The following is a 17,857-nucleotide window of genomic DNA, read 5'->3' as shown; positions in this document are numbered from 1 at the left end:
TATATATATATATATATATATATATATATAGCTTAAATTGAAACCATTTACACCAGGATCAGGGTAGGCGGGCGGTAGTCCGCACGGCCATCCAGATCTAGCTGCTTAAGTACCCGTTAAAGGTTGGCGGTAGTCCGCGCGACCATTAATGATTCGAAATATACGGGAATTCTATTATAGTTTTAATGATTGTATGGAAGGATCTATATCTTTTTACCCAAGCAAGAGGCCTGTCTAGGTCCGATACATACTCTTATTGAGCCCTTGCGTCTAGCAGTTCTAACTGTGAAAAGGATATCCCTTTTGACAACTCGGCGGGCTTTAATGTCACAGCTGGCTAGACGTAGCCACTAAGGAAAAGCCAATAAGAGTAGTACCAGAACTGACTGTACCACCATCTTGGAACCAAGCCAAGAAACTATATTAAAATTTCTTTATATTTAGAAAGAGTCTGGATTCTTCATGGTTAATGTGCAAGAGAAATTAGTTCTTCAACATAGATATGAATCCGTTTAGCCGGACATAATCACGGCTGGGGAGAGAAACTAAGTATTTAAAATAGTAAAAGAAAATAGAATATGTACCTTGAAGGTCGAGAAGCAAGGCCCTTGAGATGAACTGAACTTCAAAACTTTTATTAATTTTCAATTGATTTACAAACTAATAAACTAAAGCTTTACAAATGGAGTTGAGAGAGAGAGTTGTAGAGAGAGAGAGTGTAGAGAGAGGGGGGTTCCGGCTCTCCTTTCTAAAATAGTAAATTGGGTCCCACATCTGGGTCCCTACACAGTGTTTCTACTGTAGTTGAACAGTGTTTCTACTGTGGATGAACAGTGTATCTACTGTTGAGTGGGTCCTGGAGGCTGGTAAGCTGTCAAGTCTTTTTCTTGTCCAAATTGTGCATTTGTTGGAGGAAATTTTCCACGTTTTCTATATCTCTGTCAGATAATATTACCTCTGGCTGTATTGGTTGTGTATCTTCCACGAGGTCATCACCACTTGTTTCACTTCGCATTGAAGTTTCTGATTTGTCGCATTGATCCAGTGACTGAAGCAAGTTTCTTTTCACTTCTTCTAAGTATTGATTTATCAAATCAATTTTATCTCCTTCTTGAACTGAGATTCTTCGAGCAATATGTTTAACTATGCTTTCTTCTATCATCTTCTTTTGAGGGGTCGTTATATATAATTGGATTTGTGTTTTAATAGAATCCAATAATTCTTGACCTTATAGTGTTTTTGTTTTGGGATCAGTCTTCATCAATTTGTCCCAAAAATTATTGTAGAATATCCTATATAAACAAGGGATTTGTTCTTCCGTATAACCTAGTTCAGGAGTCCATTTATGAATCCAGGGGATAGAGAATTCAATAAAGAAGTAGATTTGATCAATTTTTTCTAGATAACAGATATAATCTGCGTGATATAACTCAGTTAGGAACGGCGAAACTTTTGCCCATTCTTTGTATAACTTAAGGAATGGTCCAGGCAGAATCTTTGTAGTAGGACCGTGGTATGACCACCAGTTTAAAAACCAGTTAGGGATAGGTCCTGTAAATACCTTTGCACATACTTTGATAAACCAAGTATGTTTATGTCTCTCATTATTATAATAAAGCACCCTATCAAATGCTTGGATATAATCCCAATAAGTAAAATTCATAGGAGATTTATTAAGGCTTATCTGCCTTTCTTTCATTGTTGAAATCCCTCATTCTTCAACAGATATAACCTATTTGATAATGACTTTTGAAAAGTTATAAACATTTTCATTTGTGTTATAACCCGAAAAGTGCTGGAATTCTGCACTTCCTGTACTGATTAGGATAGTCTCATAATAAGTGCGGGTTTTATATGATTCACCCGGGTAGTATAATCCATTAATCAAATATCTCTGGAATATTTTCCATGGTTCTTCTTTTCTCTGAATCTCAGAGTTTCCAAGGAGAAATATCATTTCTCTCTTTGGTAATTTTTCGTATGATTTGATATCATCATTGTCTTCTTCTTTAGCAATTGAAGCAAAAGTATCACTTTACTTTTTGGATGCCAAATAAGCCTGCAGATGTCCATATAGAGGACTATCTTCTGGAATATCTTCCATATGTATAGAATGTCCTGATGATTCGCCTGTAAGAGGTACCTTTGAGTTTATCAAACTCTTTTTTCCTCTTTGTATTACTGGAGAATTTGATGAGGATCCGTATGACGATCCTTGAGAGTAAGTCCTATTAGGGGAAGATCTTCCCCTACCTCTGCCCCTGGTGGCCCATGAAGGGTCCATTCTGCATAAATAGCAAGTCATTAGTAATTAAAAAAGATATCATAATTCTATCGCCGATATAATCTTGGCTGGGAATTCATTTTCAATTAACTGAAGAATATTAGTAACTTCATTAATACTAGAGCAATCTTCTTCAATATTATTAATAATGTCAGCCATAATTTTATCAAGTATGAGACACTTTAAGTCTCTGTTTAAATTAATCACTTTAAGAATAGTGATTAACACTTTATCATCTAATATCATGGTATAATAATTCATATTTTATTCTAAATATTCCCGGGATAGAAAATTCGGAAGGGAATTATCAATTCCTTTTTTATATTGTATTTCAAAATCGAAAGGTGCCAGCTGAGCCTGCCATCTAGCAAATATTAATTTAGAAGCATCGTGCTTAAAATCTTTGTCAAACATATATTTAACAGATTGAGCATCAGTTTTTATCAAAAACTTTTGGTTATACAAGTTGTCTTGAAACTTTAAAACACATTTAACAATTGTTAACATTTCATGCGCTACAGTAGCATATTTCTTCTGGGCTTCGGTCCATTTACCAGAGTGAAATCTTATTAGGTATTCACTCTTATTGTTGGGATTTATTTTTTTTAAAATTCCTCCATAGCCAATATTAGACGCATCTGTCTCTATAATCTTTTGCCAAGTAGGATTAGCAATGGTTAAACAAGGTAAAGATTTAACACGTTATTTAATACTTTGTACTAACTCAGTATGTTAGTTAGTCCAAGGTTGTCTATGATTCTTTTTCAGCCTATCGTATAGAGGAGCTAGATCACGTTACAAACTTTTATAAAAAGGGGATATATAATTCAAACTTCCCAAAAATCTTTGTAATTGTGTCCTGTCAGTAATAACATCAGGAAATTTTGAGGCAAAATCAATTGATCTTTGTATTGGGTTAATTTTTCCCTGGCAAATATTATGACCTAAAAAACGAACATTCGTTTGGAATAGACTCATCTTTGGTTTAGAAATTACTAAATCGTTTTGTATAACAATTTTTTTGAAAATATCAAGATGCTTAATATGCATCTCCAAAGTTTTAGAAAATACTAATATTTCGTCAATATAAACGATGACAAAATCTAAATAAGGGTTAAAAATATCATTCATAATTTTTTTAAATTCAGAAGGGGCATTTTTTAAACCAAATGGCATAACATTCCATTCATATTGCCCAAATGGAACATTGAAAGCAGTTCTATAAGTATGCTCTTTAAATATTTGAATTTGCCAATAACCAGATTTTAAATCAAATTTTGAAAATATATTGGCGTCATATAACCTAGATAGCAAGTCCCTTTTATTAGGGATAGGATACCTAATCCATTTTAGATGTTTATTTAATGGTTTATAATTTATAACTAAGCGAGGAATACCTCGTTCCTTTTCTGCCGCATTATTAACATAAAAGGCAGAACATGACCAAGGAGATTTTGAGGGTTTTATCAAACCCTTTTGTAACAAACTATCAATCTCGTTTTTGCAGAATTCAACTAGTTCAGCATTCATCTGGCAAGGTCGAGATTTGGTAGGAATATCATCCTCAGAGAAGTTTTCTTCGTAAGGAAGAGTTACAATATGCCTTTTCCGGTTCCAAAAGGCACTAGGGTGATCGGCGCAAACATCAACAACCATCTTTTCAGCAATCAATTTAATCTTTTGCTGAACTTTAGCAGACTGTAAAGTATCGAATATATTCATGCTAAGAATTTCTAATTGCAATGAATCAATGTGCCTTTGTTTCATATTAATCAAGGCATTAATATCTCTAGTTACGGGATCTGTAACAAAAGAATAACTTATCTTTTTATCTTGATAAGTAGCAGAAAACTCATGTTCATCTATATTATTGAACGGATAAATAGCATTAATAAAAGGGGTTCCAAGTATAATTGGAAGGTATAACTGATTTTTTACCAAAAAGAAGAAATGAGGAATACAGACTTTATTTTGGCAAATATGAGTATTAGGCAGTTTGTACTCTATATCTAAAGCATGACCAGAAGCGGATTTAACCAAATGAGTGGTCTTTTGAAAATATTTAGTTGGAATTAACCCTTCCTGAATGCAGCTTACATCTGCACCACTATCAATCATAGCTATATCGGTTATAGAAAAATTATTATCGATCAAAATAGTACATTTAATATACCATTTATGTGCAGTAATAATTTGCATCATACCTAAAAACAAATCAGATTTTTCTTCAGTTAGATCAGAAATTTCTTTTCCTTTATCATTAGAAAATTCAGAAATTTTTTTAGTCGAAAATTCAGGTAGAGAATTATTTTTCTCAATTTGAGTAATTCGGTGATCGCAAACCATTTGATTTTGCTTAAGAGACTTAATATCCCTTTTCAAATTCTCAATTTCTCCTTTTAAATATCACGACCCAAACCGATGGGCCGCGATGGGGACCCAGTACCTTACTTGACAGAGTACCAACGTAATGTACCTTTCTTATTACATCATTATATACATGTGACATATGGGCCTAATAGGCTAACATAATCATTTATAAACTCAAACATAGGCCGATGGGGCCGTACAATCTTTCACGTACACAACATATGTCTATAAGCCTCTAAGAGTACATAAGTGTCACAAAGGTCGGGACAGAGTCCCGCCATACCAAACAATAGACGTCTAAATCATACTAACCAAATACGCAACTCCGAAGAAAATGGAGCGCACCAACATCTTCTGCTGAGCTGATAGCCTACTTGGAGGGCTCTTGACCTGTCTATCAGGACCTGCGGGCATGAAACGCAGCGTCCCCAGGCAAAAGGGATGTCAGTACGAATAATGTACTGAGTATGTAAGGCACATAAATAAATACATAGGAAACATGGAAGACATATGGAGTACATGACTCACCCCGTAAGTCTGAATAACTTTGTAAATCATAAATTACTTTTAGCATCATGTATATGCGTATGAATGTCATGTCGTGCATAGGTATATGTTTCATAACATCATCAGCCTCTGAGGGCATCACATCATATCATATCGGCCACTGTGGGCAAAGTCATAATCGTATACCAGCTGATCAGGTGGTGGTGCGTATATAACGCCATAACCATTCTCATATCCCATATACATATATATACATACATATATACGCGTATATAACGCCGTTTGAATACATACATACATACATATATATATGCGTATATAACGCCATTTGAATACATACCCATATATGCGTATATAACGCCGTTTGAATCATATTTCAACCACTGTGGGCAACATCATCATCATATACCAGCTGATCAGGTGGTGGTGCGTATATAACGCCGTAACCTTTTCCCATATCCCGTATACATATATTTACATATATACGCGTATATAACGCCATCTGGTCATGGGTCAATGTACATGAATGCAATGCATAAAAAGTACGTCAATAAAATTATTCGGAATGTCATAAGACCATCTTGCCTCTGAGTAATATCATAAAGTAAATTTTTTTCAACTTTCGTATTTTTCTGAGACCCATGAACAGATGATAAGTTATTATAACACACGAAAATTCAAGAACACAGATGTCTCTAATACTTCTATGAACAGAGTCACTCATGGAATTTGTGCATTTGCACGTTCCGTTCATATCGTATGGATCATGCCAAAAGAAAGAAGGGATAGCCTTAACATACCTGGAGTAGGAACAACTCCGTATAATTATCCCTCGGAAACCTTCGTGGATTGAACTTAGATCCAAAAAATTGAATTTAAGAATCGAAGTTTGGCTTTGAAATTGCTTCTGTTCGTGAGTTTTAAACAAGAAAAGTGATATAACTAACTTTTACCATTTCCATTTCTTGGTAGAACTTTTAACGTGAAAGGTTGGAAGGTTTTTGTCTAGTTTCAGAATGTATCTTGAGTGGCAATTGCCTTAGTCATTACAAATTGTTATATTATAAGAGGTGTCTTCAAGATAAGGCATAAGGTTGCCACCTCCCAAATAATTTTAAGAGTCATTATCTTGGTTAGGGAGGGCTGCCACGTGTCTCATAACTAATTTAAGTTTTATCTACTTATTAGTTAACCAGGTAATGTCCCGTTACCCGGTAATTAATCAATTACCCGTATAATTTAAAAATTATCTCAAATTACTTAAAATTCTATTTATTTTTAAAATACTTCATATATTATACTACCGTAGTCATATGGTACCTTACATGGTATTAATTCATAATTATCGGGTTTTATCGCTCGACTCGTATTTTATTCCAAATTGGTCACTTTCAACTAAACTCGTTTTCTTTAATCCGTGTACCCCTTTATCCTTCATAACACTTATGTATCGTTTGTTATAAATAGTATAATCCTTATAATCTCCAAATAATCTTTTACTTGGATTGATGTCAATTACCTTATGACAAATCCAATGTATAATACTATAGGGTGCAACATCATTGTAACTTATTACTGCGAAGCGTAATATCAATCGTAATATATTACTGCAGAGGGTAACACCATTGTAACATATTACTGCAGAGCATAACATCCTTGTAATATAATACTGTGGAACATAATATTGACGTAATATTGCGGGGCGTAACATTAAATCATCAAAAGAAGTATCTCTACTAGGCGTACTGGACTTTTGAAGTCGTCTATTAATTTCAGATAAAGAATAAGGTGCAAAATGTTCAAATTCGTTCTTGTATTTTTCAACAGATTTTGAACTATTAGAACTAGAACTTGCGGCTAAATTAATAATTTTTTCACGAAGTTTTTCATCAGTAACTTCTTTTAAAAGTTCTATTACATTATCAGATGTAATAGTTTTTATATTTAGATTATCAAATTGTGATTGCAATTTATAAAATTCGTCACTATCACAAGTACAAATATCACCTTTGCAAGTAGTGCATGAAGTATCAGCATTTTTATTATTATCAGAAAAATCAATTAACTCAACTTCATCTTCAGATTCAGTCTCCGAGTAGTAGTCAGATTCTGATCCTGAAGTGTATAACAAGCCATAAACCTTTTCGTGTAACTCATCATCGAGTTCTAAGGTTTTTAGCTTTTGAAGCTTGCAATTTGGAGAAATATGACCAAATTTTCCACACTTATAACACTTAATATCAACGAGATCTCGTTTAGATCTATTCTTCGCAAATCGAGTAGATTTCTGATGCGCTTTTCTAGTATCACGTTCTTCCTTAGGCCTATATCGAGACCTCTTTTTCTTATACGGGATATCCGGGTAAGGATACCTATGATATCTGTTCTTCTTCTTCCTACTTTGAGTGGAAGTTCCGGGTAAACCGAACTGGGTACAGAAGTCACCTAATTGGGATTTCTCTTTAAGCTTATCAATCTTAAGTTGTCTAGAAAGTCTTAGCTCATTACACAATTTCAATCATTCTTGTGTACAAACTCCTATAAGCTTACCATATGTATAATTATTATACAGAATCTCACCGCAACTACCTTTTAACACATCCCTTACTCTTTCGGCAAATAAGGAAGGGAGGTCGTCTATAAACTTGGCTTTCCAGTGCTCATATCTATTTTTGGGTAGTTCCATAACTCTACTCATAAAAGTATCTTTATACCATCTAAATTCACTAAGGGTCTTACATCTAAGCCCATTAAGTAAAGTTCGGACGGTCTGATGATTTGAGGTAAATCTACCATTGAAATGCTCTAAAATTGTAAGGATAAGGGTATAAAATGCATCTTCTCTACCCACCACTAGAGTCATACCTATGTTATCAACACCTTCGTCGGTTGTTGTAGCATTAATAACGAAAGCCTTTTCTTCTACAGATAAATGATTATCCCACCAGCCACGAAGTTGGCCAGTAAAACCTGCAATAATCATTTTGCAAATAGTTCTATCTGTATTTTTAACACTTTTACAGATAGTCGAATACATAAGCATTCTGTGTACGAGAATGGTTAATTGTCTATCAGTAAGACCATCAAGATTCCATTCATAAACTTCGGAACCGTTATAAGACGTATTAGTCTGATTCCAATCACGTTCCTCAATTAACACATCTTGAGGAGTAGGACGGGGATAATAATAAGTCTGCATCCTAGGTTTGTCAGCATACTTATGATTTCGTTTAACTATACCTTTGAGTTTATTAAACTCTGACCATGTCTTAGTTTTATAATCAGAAACAGTCTCAATTTTATCAGCAAAATTTTTTGATAAATCAATTGGTCTAATATTCAAACCAAAAAGATTTTTATCTAAAAGCTGGGCTAAATCATCAAGAGATTTAAATTTAAAATCCTGAATCTCAGGAGGTCTTTGAATATGAGTAGGAATTGCTTGATCAACTGTTTTACTTCCTGAAGTGGAGGCAATATCAGTTGGTCCTTTTTTAGTACTCATTTCTTTTATTAAAATAGTCAAATCATCAAGCTTTTTATCAAGAGAACCAATATGTTCTCCTAAATTTTTTACATACAAACCCAAATAATTGTTTTGAGAAATCAATTTATTAATTTCTTCAATACTAATAGCTGCCACGTTATCATCAATAAATTTTTGAAAGGCAGTGAAAGTAATACCAGTATTATTAGGTAGAATAAAGGGAGCCTGAGGAGGATAAATTGCTTTAGTAATATTATCACTCCCGTCTTTGTAAGATCTTTCCAAAACCTTTATATAAAGAGGTAAATAAGTTGTTATAAACCAAGGAACAAAATACATAATTTGATTATGCAAGGCACAAGTTTCATAAAATTCTTGAGATATATTGTTGAAATCATTTTTGCTATAAGTGTCAAAAAACCATGTTTTAAACTGGTTCCATTTTTCACTAAAAAATTCTTTTTGAATATAATTACGTGCCCGAGAACCGAGGCTAAAATCAATTTGGTGTGGAATCATTAAATATTATTGGAGTCGAAATCCATCTCGGATACAGAAGGAATATCCTTATCAGAAATATTGTCATTATCTTGAAAAATATTTATTTGAGGGTTAATCTTAACCCTTCCAACCATCTTAACCTTTTGTTCTGGCTTATCACTAGCAATAGTGTGTAGAGAAGCTGCACGATTGCGAGCTGGATCGTAGACTAGTTCAACAGGGGAAATATGTTGAATAGCAGGTAGAAGTCTATGATTAGAAAATGAATGTCTATTATAAATAGTAGACTTATCATCAAATTGAATACAAATCCTTCCATCCGAATTTTGAGTAATATGCGAAAATTCAGTATTAGACAAGTCGTTTGTAATCTGACTTGGGGATATAACCGAATTTAAAGTCCAAGTAGTTGGAAAATTAATTTCCTCCCACCTAATAGGTCTCCTAGTGGTGACCTTGGACCTTGCAAAATTGGTTTCTACCAATATGGTCTGATCCGATGTATCGTATAATTTACATCTAGGATTTAAAGTGGATAACAATTTGAAATAAATCCTATAAGACAGACATATTAGTTCAGAACCAGGCGCATAATTATAACCATGCGTTTTCACATTTAAAGTCAAGGCATCAAGAATATTAATATCAGAAAGAGATAGTTGCAGATTGGGTTGAGTATTAAAATATACTGGACCATAGGCCACTGTAGATTCTATCGAACCCATTAGAGACTGTCTGAAATTCAGTTTTCTAGCATCTCTAAGAGCTGCTAAAAAGGTCTCTGGTAATCCTTTAAGGGTTAAAGGTTTAAATGCAATTTGAACCATACCAATATGCAGATAATGGTAATGATGTTTATATAAATCTATATCATGTTTGTTTAACAAACGAATAGTCTGTTCAGACGAATTTAATGCTAATGACTGCTCAGTCGTTTTTATCAATTGTTTAGAAGAAAGTTTATCAAACCAACCATAATCATAGATGGTTTTTATAGAAACTTTAGGAATTGTCCATTTATTTAATAAATCAAGGTTTTGAGGTATATCTACCTCTTCAAGTCTAGTACTTTTCGTACTTGTTTCTCCCAGATCCATTCCAAAAGCTTCATATCTATGTTGAATCTTTCATATCTAATACACATTTACCATGAAAATTCCTAGGCTCTGATACCATTTTGAAATAAATCCTATAAGACAGACATATTAGTTCAGAACCATGCGCATAATTATAACCATGTGTTTTCATATTTAAAGTCAAGGCATCAAGAATATTAATATCAGAAAGAGATAGTTGCAGATTGGGTTGAGTATTAAAATATACTGGACCATAGGCCACTGTAGATTCTATCGAACCCATTAGAGACTGTCTAAAATTCAGATTTCTAGCATCTCTAAGAGCTGCTAAAAAGGTCTCTGGAAATCCTAAATTTATACTACATATATATATAATTTTAAATTGAATTAAGAGTAATATAATTTTTTTAGAAATAGCGACCAACTTTGGTCGCTATTTCTAAAAATTCAAAACTGATTTACCTACCAAAATAGCGACCAACTGTGGTTGCTATTTTTAATTCCAGAGTGTCAAAATCGGGATCCTCTCCCATTCTTTCTAAAAATTTCCCAAAATCTCTCTTTTTTTTCTCTCTCACACTCAAACCTCCCCTTCCAACTCCCAGCACTAGAGGCCCCACCCACGCCACCAACGACCACCGCCCAGCTGCCACCGCCCCGTCACCGTCGCCTCTGCCGCTGCTGTGTCTCTCTCCTTCTCCACCTCCTAAAAATTCTAGGTTATAATTACAATTTATATCTTTTGTGTAAGCTTATAATGTTTTGTTTATTAGCTATGAATTAGTTTCAAATGACTAGTGTTTCAATTGATTATTTAACATTGTATTTTATAGAAACCTAGGGTTTAGGTTGTATTTATCATTATTTAACATTTTATAAAAATCTAGGGTTTATAGAAATCTAGGATATAAATTGAAACTTTTAGGATATGAGTTGAATTTTTAGGATATGAATTGAAACTTTTAGGATATGAGTTGAATTTTTTAGGATATAAATAGAAATTTTAGGATATGACTTGAACTTTTGTGGATATGAATTGAACCTTTAGGATATAAATTGAACTTTTAGTTTATGTTTAAACTCGTAGGATAAGAATTGATGAACTTTTAGTTTTTAGGTTTTGTTCTTGTGAATTGAACTTGTACGATATAAATTGAAGCTTTTATGTATGACTTGAACTTTTTAGGATATGAATTGAAACTTTTAGGATATGAGTTGAACTTTTGGGAAATAAATTGAACCTTTAGGATATATATTGAACCTTTAGGATATGACTTGAAGTTTTAGTTTATGTTTAAACTCGTAAGATATGAATATAACTTTTAGTTTTTAGGTTTTGTTCTTGTGAATTGAACTTGTAGGATATAAATTGAAGCTTTTATGTATGACTTGAACTTTTTAGGATATGAATTGAAACTTTTAGGATATGAGTTGAACTTTTAGGAAATAAATTGAACCTTTAGCATATGTATTGAACCTTTAGGATATGACTTGAACTTTTAGTTTATGTTTAAACTCGTAGGATATGAATATAACTTTTAGTTTTTAGGTTTTGTTCTTGTGAATTGAATTTTTAGGATATGAATTGAAACTTTTAGGATATGAGTTGAATTTTTAGGATATAAATAGAAATTTTAGGATATGACTTGAACTTTTGTGGATATGAATTGAACCTTTAGGATATAAATTGAACTTTTAGTTTATGTTTAAACTCGTAGGATAAGAATTGATGAACTTTTAGTTTTTAGGTTTTGTTCTTGTGAATTGAACTTGTACGATATAAATTGAAGCTTTTATGTATGACTTGAACTTTTTACGATATGAGTTGAAACTTTTAGGATATGAGTTGAACTTTTAGGAAATAAATTGAACCTTTAGCATATGTATTGAACCTTTAGGATATGACTTGAACTTTTAGTTTATGTTTAAACTCGTAGGATATGAATATAACTTTTAGTTTTTAGGTTTTGTTCTTGTGAATTGAATTTTTAGGATATGAATTGAAACTTTTAGGATATGAGTTGAATTTTTAGGATATAAATAGAAATTTTAGGATATGACTTGAACTTTTGTGGATATGAATTGAACCTTTAGGATATAAATTGAACTTTTAGTTTATGTTTAAACTCGTAGGATAAGAATTGATGAACTTTTAGTTTTTAGGTTTTGTTCTTGTGAATTGAACTTGTACGATATAAATTGAAGCTTTTATGTATGACTTGAACTTTTTACGATATGAGTTGAAACTTTTAGGATATGAGTTGAACTTTTAGGAAATAAATTGAACCTTTAGGATATGTATTGAACCTTTAGGATATGACTTGAAGTTTTAGTTTATGTTTAAACTCGTAAGATATGAATATAACTTTTAGTTTTTAGGTTTTGTTCTTGTGAATTGAACTTGTAGGATATAAATTGAAGCTTTTATGTATGACTTGAAATTTTTAGGATATGAATTGAAACTTTTAGGATATGAGTTGAATTTTTAGGATATAAATAGAAATTTTAGGATATGACTTGAACTTTTGTGGATATGAATTGAACCTTTAGGATATAAATTGAACTTTTAGTTTATGTTTAAACTCGTAGGATAAGAATTGATGAACTTTTAGTTTTTAGGTTTTGTTCTTGTGAATTGAACTTGTACGATATAAATTGAAATTTTACGATATGACTTGAACTTTTTACGATATGAGTTGAACCTTTAGGATATGACTTGAACTTTTGTGGATATGAATTGAAGGTTTAGGATATGAATTGAACTTTTAGTTTATGTTTTGGAATTTTAGATTGCCGGAGGATTATTAGAAGAGGTTGATGACGTTATTAGACATGCAATAGAACTTTCACCAAGAATAACTAAGACACAGTACCTGGCAAAGTGTGCCTTTAATTGTTCTTCTCATTAGCGATAATGATGATGAGAAGGCAATGGCATGTGTTTCAAATAGTGATGGTGTAGGTAGGAATTTAGTATTTTCTAAGTAGATAAAAGAAGAGCTTATAGAGTAATTATGTACTTCATTTTCCATGAGGAAAAGAAGTTTAATTGAGAGTGACAAGGTTGATGAAGACGGAATGTGTTCTGTTGGTCATGGCAGTTCCCATAGAATGAGGATCATAAGACTCTATGATGACAGAGATTATAGGAAGTTTTGTTCTAAATTTTCTTTCAAGTCTGATCCGTACAAGCTTAATGTGATATTGGTGATATTTCTTCGGATTCAGACAATGATTTGACCGACAAAAGTATGGAAATGCTCTTAAAAAGAATTAAAGGTAAAATCTTTTCAGCATCCTTCTCTACCAAGAAAAACATTTTACCTTTAATTCTTTTTAAGAGCATTTCCATACTTTTGTCGGTCAAATCATTGTCTGAATCCGAAGAAATATCACCAATATCATATTAAGCTTGTACGGATCAGACTTGGAAGAAAGTTTAGAACAAAACTTCCTATAATCTTTGTCATCATAGAGTCTTATGATCCCCGCTTTATGGGAACTGCAATGACCAACGGAAAACATTCCGTCTTCATCAACGTTGTCACTATCAATCAAACTTCTTTTCCTCTTGGAAAGTGAAGTAGAGAATTCCTCTATAACCTCTTTTATCTACTTAGGAAATGTTAAATCCTACCTATACCATCACTATTTTGAAACACATGTCGTTGCCTTCTCATTATCATTGTAGCTATAGAGATCAACAATTGATCAAAGACACACCCTGTCAGGTACTGTATCCAAGTTATTCTCTGTATCCAAGTTCATCCAGAGTAATAGTACCACGAGGATAATCACCAAAGCCACCAGACAGCTTTATGATGCCAATGAAGCAAGATGAGCTATTCAATGAAACTCGTATTGTAAAGAAGAAGAAAGAGACTGATTCAGAAAGGAGGGTCGAGCCTCGACTATATACATGTAAGTTTTTTACTTTTCATTAAGTATTTTGATTTACTTTTATATAAATTTTGAAATACTAATTCAATATATATAATTTTTCATATAGGTTCGCTTCACATGCAGCTGACGTGGGGGAATTCATACGCAGTCAACCACCTAATGAATCGGGCGAGGCAATCCAACTTTCGGACGAGGATGCTGAAAGAACACTCCTTGAGTACTTTATATACTTTGAACTAGACAAAAAAATTTAGTTCTATTGTGTTAGTTCTTTTTAGTTCGAATGGGCTTGTAATAAGCGTTAACTTAGTTTTGTTAGCTTAATGTGTTAGTTCTATTGATTGTTGCTTTTAATTGTTGTTGTTGTTGTTGCTGGCATAAAATGCCTGTTTAGGATGTTTGGTAAGCTGGCAGGTGGTGTAGCTGCCAAAACAGGCAGTTTCTGCCAAAAATATACCAAGAAAAGCGACCAACTTTGGTCTCTATTTGGTCGCATTTCACTATAAAAAAAATAATTTTCTGGGCAATAGCGACCAACCTTGGTCGCTACCTGCCCAGATTTCTATTAAAAAAATACAATTTCTGGAAATATAGCGACCAATGTTGGTCGCTTATCTTTAAAAAAAATTAAATTCTTGAATTTAGCGACCAACTTTGGTCTCTATTGTCCAGATTTTAAAATATAATATTTGGATTAGAGACCAAAGTTGGTCGCTTTCTAATGATTAATGATAAATTAAAAACAACGTATTTCATATGTAGAGACCAACTTTGGTCGCCAAATTTATATTATTAAATTAATATAGCGACCAAAGTTGGTCACTAAAGTCAAAATCAGAATATTTGGTCCTTTTACCTTAGAGACCAAAGTTGGTCGCTAATTAGCGACCAGACATGTTTAGTCGTTTTTTGGTCGCTTTTAGGCTTATAAACGACCAACTTTGATCGCTTTTTGTGGTCGCTTTTTACCGAATTTCTAGTAGTGTCTAGGCCTTGCTTCCCCGAAATCTATTTTATAAAATACTGGTCACATGACTTTATCCGGTATTATTTGGCTGGTGACACACCTCCATCCCGTCACCACTGCCACGTGTCTGCTCGTGAGGTTTGCACATGTGAACTCTAAATTTTATTCAATACACAAATCTATCATTGTTGCACTGTCGCGTACTTGGACGTGAAAGATTGTCCCTATCATAATCTCTACAACCAGCTGCATTTTTTTTCTCTTATTTGTGTTGAGTGCTTGTTCTGACGGAGATTTTCATGGATTATAAAGGAAGTTTTCACAAGAACTGCATTCTTTAGATCAGAGTCTTAATTATTAATTTCATTGCCTGTATTATGAATCTAGACCAAATGGCGCCTTTTCAAGCCTAATTAGGTTAATACTTCATTCCACTAATACAGGCAGAAGAGTAATAGACTAAAAGAAGCAAGAAAAGTTATCTTGAAGAACAATGCCACAAACCTCTTATCGAAATGTCCTTTATCTTTTTTATTCTTCGTAACATTTTAAGTTAGGACAAAATTGTAAATGCAAATAAAATTTATTTTTACAAAACCTAAAGTATGGCAAAAAAAAAAGAGAAAAAGAAAAAGAGAACAAGAGGGAAACTCCCTTTTCAATTAATATATCTCTAACAAACACGATTGTCGTTGGTTTAAAAAAGAAAAAAGAATAGAAAATTTAATATTTAGTATTACCGTAGGTACAAAAGAAAAAGAAGAAGAGATAATAAGAGGAAACTATAATTTAATATCATTCATCAACTTAATTCTTTTTTTGGTGTTCTTAAATTACTCCTTCCGGTCCACAATAAGTGACCAATTTGTTTTGGGCACACCCATTAAGGAAATACTAAATTCTAGACGAATATAATTAGTGTGACTAAACTACCCTTCATTAAATATTGCACCATAATTATAGTACTCTCTCCGGTCCAATATAAGTGACCAATTTGCTTTGGACATACCCGTTAAGGAAAAACTAAATTCTACACAAAAATAGTTAGTATGACTTAACTACCCTTAATTAAATATTGCAGTATAGTTAATGTGAAGAGTAAAAAAATTTTTAGGGATACGTACATGAGAGTAATTTTGGAACAACAAATTGAATCGTTTCTTGGTTATATAAATGAACACTTATTTTGGACCGGAATAAAAATTGATCACTTATTATGAACCGGAGGGAGTAGAATTTTAAAACTAAAATCATAAATCTCTTAAATCTTATGTGTGAATATTGAAACTGGAAGGTAGAATAATAATTTTTAAATTTGGAGTGATGAAATTATAAAACTAGAGCAAATTTATAATTGAATATATTAATGGATGATTGAAAAATTTTATGGGGTAGTTTTTTGGTTTATTGAGTTAGGTACACAGGATCAATATTTATTATTTTCACGAAAATATACTTTTATTTTAGAAATCAAACAGAATATTTTAATATAATATTTAATATTTTTTTATCCATAGAAATAGTGTACACGCGAGTAAGACTAGTAAGTAAAATAATATTAATCGTCACCAGAAACCTTGTTTACTACCCTATTTCAGTATCTTATCCTTCACCGCAACCCTTCTCCCCCAGAGGCGGAGCTAGCTTTATACGTGCGGGTTCGGCCGAACCCAGTCACTTTCGCTTAAACATTATATTTATACTAAGAAATTCATTAAATATGTACAAATATTTAATTGTGAACCCAGTAACTAAGACGATCTATCGGTTCCGAGATAAATTCAGAACTCATAAACTTTAAATCCTGGCTCCGCCTCTATTCTCCCCCTCCTCTTCCATCACATGGATTCATAGGAGTGTGCCGATATGCTGAATAGCCAGTAAGCTCCCTGTTTATGAGCATTATTGTGTCTCTCTGCTTGATATCTAAAGAGTTCTCTATCGAGAAATTTGTGTGTTCATAATATTTATCTTTTAATTTATTTCTTACCAATGGAAGTGGTATATAATTCAGAATTTCAGATTTTAATAATTTTTAACCAAATGTATTAGTAGGCATTAAAATTCGTTGCAAGTGTTTATGAGAGTAGCATTGTACATGCAAAATAGTATTATTTTTGTGGGACAAGTACACAGATTGATTGTAGGAACAAAGTTCAATATTACTAAAAATATCATATGACTTGGAACTTTGATGCTGGTATGGTAATTTTATTTGAAAAGTGAATGTCAATCTACATATATAGGTAGTCTTAGTTTCTTTTACATTGTCATGTCAAATTTAAGAAAAACTTAAAATAATTGTCATTTACGTACATTTTATTAATCTTGAAGAAATCAGAGGCAGATCTAGTATTTGTAGTGCATGGGTACACTACTAAAAAGAGTAAGAAAAAATGTATTAAGTGGGAATTGATCCCTCTATTCCTCTTCACAATTAACTCAACATTCAACCAAGTGCATATTCAATCTTCATGGAGTATGAGTGTCAACAGTTAATATTATAATCGTGAAACTTCTAAGTCAAGAATGAATTACGAAAATACTCACTAAAAACTGAAAGACTATTATACCCTTTAATAATCAAATTACTGCTTCAACGTTAATGTGTGCAAATAAACTACATAGTTTGTCTTGAGATTTAAAGTATGTATAATATGTAAGAATTTCAATTAATTTACTATGTACGTACATGCATTTAATTGAAGGCTTTACGTTTTGCAAAGCTAACCTCATCAGATTTTTATGCATGTATCACGCTC

Source organism: Nicotiana sylvestris, chromosome 7 (assembly GCF_000393655.2).
Source record: "Nicotiana sylvestris chromosome 7, ASM39365v2, whole genome shotgun sequence".
In the NCBI taxonomy this organism is placed as follows: domain Eukaryota; kingdom Viridiplantae; phylum Streptophyta; class Magnoliopsida; order Solanales; family Solanaceae; genus Nicotiana; species Nicotiana sylvestris.
This window is presented reverse-complemented; position numbering follows the sequence as displayed.